Source organism: Octopus sinensis, unplaced genomic scaffold, assembly GCF_006345805.1.
Source record: "Octopus sinensis unplaced genomic scaffold, ASM634580v1 Contig13355, whole genome shotgun sequence".
In the NCBI taxonomy this organism is placed as follows: Eukaryota; Metazoa; Mollusca; class Cephalopoda; order Octopoda; family Octopodidae; genus Octopus; species Octopus sinensis.
In genome coordinates, this window is record NW_021832882.1 from 25,743 (window position 1) to 30,320 (window position 4,578).

At 38.5% G+C, this 4,578-nt stretch overlaps 1 non-coding gene across 1 annotated transcript; it reads right to left on the reverse strand.

Moving 5' to 3' along the window:
* Nucleotides 1-807: 807 nt before the first annotated feature.
* Trnaq-cug lies at nt 808-879 on the reverse strand. Its single transcript has one exon. It is a non-coding gene; the product is annotated as a tRNA-Gln (tRNA).
* Between the last annotated feature and the right edge of the window lie 3,699 nt (nt 880-4,578).

The window sequence follows — 4,578 nt, forward strand, 5'->3', positions numbered from 1 at the left end:
AGTAATTTTACGAAAATTAATTTGAAAATACATCATTTAAAACCAAAATTTAAAATGCCGCAACAATTTTCTGGTTAACTTAATATTTATCTATCTATCTATCTATCTATCTATCTATCTATCTATCTATCTATCTATCTATCTATCTATCTATCTATCTATCTATCTATCTATCTATCTGTCCACCATCTATCTATTTATCTATCTATCCCTCGCTCTCTATGTATGTATATATAAAGACAGAATGGAATAAACAAAAGAGGAGTGACACGCGTGAGATAAAGAGTCGTTGAAGAGGTCACAGGATGTGTGACGAAAAATCTTAAACAAAGGACACGAAAATAAGGAGAATAATAAATCTGAACTGAAGACCAAGGCTTACTCCCAACCATATGGTTCCCAGTTCAGTCCCACTGCGTGGCACCTTGGGCAAATGCTTTTTTACTATACCCTTAGGCTGACCAAAGCCTCGTGAGTGGATATGGTAGACAGAAACTAAAAGACGCCTATCGTATGTGTGTGTGTGGGAGGGTGGATATGTTCCTTGTGTTAATGTTTGTCGCCCACCACTATTTAACAACCGGTGTAGGTGTGTTTGCGTTCCCATAACTTAGCGGTTCAGCAAAAGGTTCGAGTGAATAAGTACCAGATACAAAAAAGTACTGTGGTAGATTTATTCGACTAAATATTCTTCAGAGCGGTGCCCCAGCATGGTCGCAGTCTAGTAGCTAAAACAAGTAGCAGATAAAAAAATATATATATATATAGGCTTCAGCACGAGGATGGAGTCATACTTTAAAAAAAACAAGGTCTCACCGAGACTTGAACTCGGATCGCTGGATTCAGAGTCCAGAGTGCTAACCATTACACCATGAGACCTACCTGTCAGCACAGCATCTACATTACATATATATATGTATATATGCATATATATATATATATAACCATATCTAATATTGATCTATGTGGCTATCTGTATGTATATCTCTCTCTCACTCCCACTCTTCTCTCTCTTCTCTCTCTCTCTCTCTCTCCCCCTCTCTCTCTCCTCTCTCTCTCTCTCTCTCTCTCTCTCTCGCTATATATATATATATATATATATGAATGGCGGTGCCCCAGCATGGCCACAGATCGTGAGCTGAAACTAGATAAAATGAAAAAAATGAAAAATTATATATATATATATATAGGCGCAAGCGTGGCTGCGTATTAGGAAGCTTGCTTCACAACCACATGGTTCCGGGTTCAATCCCATTGTGAGGAACCTTGGACAAATGTCTTCTACTATAGCCTCGAGCCGACCAAAGCCTTGTGAGTGGATTTGGTAGACGGAAACTGAACGAAACCCGTCGTATATATATATATATATATATTATATATATATTTATATATATAAAACTCAGCTTGTGTGTCTGTGTGTTTAACTTCCCGACATATCTCCTCCTAGCCAACAAATTGTAGAACCACAAAAAATGTGTCACTTAAAGTTTAGGCGAATGAAAACTGAACTGCGCTATTTTTGTTCCGAAATTCATCTCGCACGTACAAAAATCGATAATGTGTTTGTTTAGGCCTTATCCCATGCATTGATTAGTGAACTTTACTCAGTCAGCTGTTTGACGTGAACTGTGTTCACCACACGTGCAAGCATGCGTAAATTGCATGAAAAATAAAAAAATCAAGATATAAAAACGAATCGCCGTAAATATTGTAGAAATTCGACAAAGAAAGGAATTTTCAGGATGTAGCCTGGAGGGTTTTTTCGTATTAATCGTTTGGACTTTGTGAACACATACCAATTGTTTTCATAACATTTTTAATGCTTTGAATTAAATGTGACCATTTTGCGTTGAGTCTGCAGTTTGAATCACTTTAACCAAATTTTAGCAGGCCGGATTTTTGATCATCACGATACATCGCCAGCGACTCCCTGAAACTCTCCCCTGAAATCCCCGTTGAGAAATACTGATCTAAAAGAATAATTCAACGATGCAATTATTTGATCAACGAAAATTTATGAAACGCTTCTACGCACTTTCTAATGAGGAAATGAAACACATAAGCGCAAAAATAGAGGGCATTAAATGCTTGATTTTAAAACCAAAATAATTGAATTTGATTGAACTTCATCCAAGTTTAGCTTAATTAGCGCGTGCATAGAACGCACGAGCGCACGAGCCGGGCAATACTGCTAGTATATATATATATATATAATATATATATATATATATATATATATATATATATATATATATATATATATATATATATAAAAGGAAATTAAGAAAATGCTGACAAAATAATTAAAGTAATTTAAGTAATTTAATTAGGTGAAAGTTCTTTTTACCGGTTGCGCATTTGTTATGCTTATCAAAAGATTAGAGTTCCTTTCTGAGAGATTTTTTCCTCTTATCTGATAAGAGGAAAAAATCTATCAGAAAGTAAATCTATCTCTCTTAAAAAAACATCTTTTGATAAGCATAACAAATGCGCAACCGGTAAAAAGAACTTTCACCTAATTAAATTACTTAAATTACTTTAATTATTTTGTCAGCATTTTCTTCATTTCCTTTTTTATATATCACAACTCGTGTTCCACATCTCCTTTTTTAATATATATATATATATATAAATATACATACGCACACAGATATATCATTCATCTGTTATCTTTTGCTTGTTTCAGTCATTAGACTGTGGCCATGCTGGGACATCACTTTGAAAAATTTCAGTCAAATGAATCGACCTCTGTACTTTTATATTTGTAAGCCTGATACTTTCTCTATCGCTCTCTATTTGCTGAAGCGCAGAGATCCAGCAATGTAAAGACACCAACATCGGTCGTCAAGCGGTGAGGTGATACAAACACCGACTAAAGACACACGCATACACACACACATACACATACATATAGAACGGGATTTTTTCAGTTTCTGTTTTCTATTTGTACTCACAACGCTTTAGTAAAAGACATTAGAAGAAGACACTTGCCTAAGAGAATATGAAGGCATCAGAAGACAGGGAATGTACTGGAAGAATTCATGTTGGAAAATTCCTATTCGTTCTGAATTCTTTTCCGTACGTGTACAGAAATATTGGCTTCAAAGTTTGACACAATTTCCTGGGATGGGGTACGTCGATCTTATCGACCCCAGTACTCAACTGGTACTTATTTTATCGACCTCGATGAAAGGCGAAGTTGGCCTCGGTGTAATTTGAACTCAGGAGGTAGAGACGGATAAAATTTTGCTAAACACTTTACTCTTTTACTTGTTTCAGTCATTTGACTGCAGCCATACTGGAGCACCGCCTTTAGTAGAGCAAATAGACCCCAGGACTTGTTCTTTGTAAGCCTAGTACTTATTCTATCAGTCTCTTTTGCCGAACCGCTAAGTTACGGGGACGTAAACACACCAGCATCGATTGTCAACTGATGGGGATGGGAGCTAAACACAGACACACAAACAAATACATACATAAATATATATATATATACATATATACGACGGGCTTCTTTCAGTTTCCGTCTACCAAATCCATTCACCAGGCTTTGATCGGCCCGAGGCTATAGTAGAAGACACTTGCCCAAGGTGTCATGCTGTGGGACTGAACCTGGAACCATGCAGTTCGTAAGCAAGCTACTTACCACACAGCCACTCCTACGCCTAAATTTTGTCACAAGTCCAGCAAGTCCGAGGGTGGGGTAAGTTGATTGCATCGACGCCAGTGTATAACTGGTATTTATTTTATCGACTCCGAACGGGTTAAAGGCAAAGTCGACCTCGGAGGAATTTGAACCCAGAACGCGAAGGCACTGCTTTGCATTTTGTCAAGTATGCTAACGATTCTGCCAGCTCGCCGTCTTTATTTGTATTGAAATATTTTCTACTCTAGGCACACGGCCCAAAATATTTTTTGCCGGGGGTGGGGGGGCAGTCGACTATATCGGCCCCAGTACGCAACTGGTACTTAATTTATCGACCCTGAAAGGATGAAAGGCAGAGTCGACCTCGGCAGAATTTGAACTCAGAACATAAAGTCAAACGAAACACCGCTAGGCAATTCGCCCGGCGTGCTAACTTTTCTTGTTTCTTTATTGCCCACAAGGGGCTAAACATAGAGGGGACAAAGGGATTAAGTCGATTACATCGACCCCTGTGCGTAACTGGTACTTATTTAATTGATCCCGAAAGGATGAAAGACAAAGTCGACCTCGGCGGAATTTGTACCCAGAACGTAACGGCAGACGAAATACAGCTAAGCATTTCGCCCGGCGTGCTAACGTTTCTGCCAACTCGCCGCCTTATTTGTACTGAAATATTAATAGTGTGTTAATATCCTATCCTATATGTAACATACATGTTGAGGCGCGTGACTTAGTGGTTAAAGTGTTGGACTCCTGATCGTAAGTTTGTGGTTTCGATTCCTGGACCAGGCGATGCATTGTGTTCCTATGCAAAACACTTCATTTCACGTCGCTCCATTCCATTGAAATGGCAACAATGAGCAATCCTGCGACGGACCGGCGTCTCATCCAATTGGGGAATCTATATCCTATGGAAACCGGGAAACCGACCC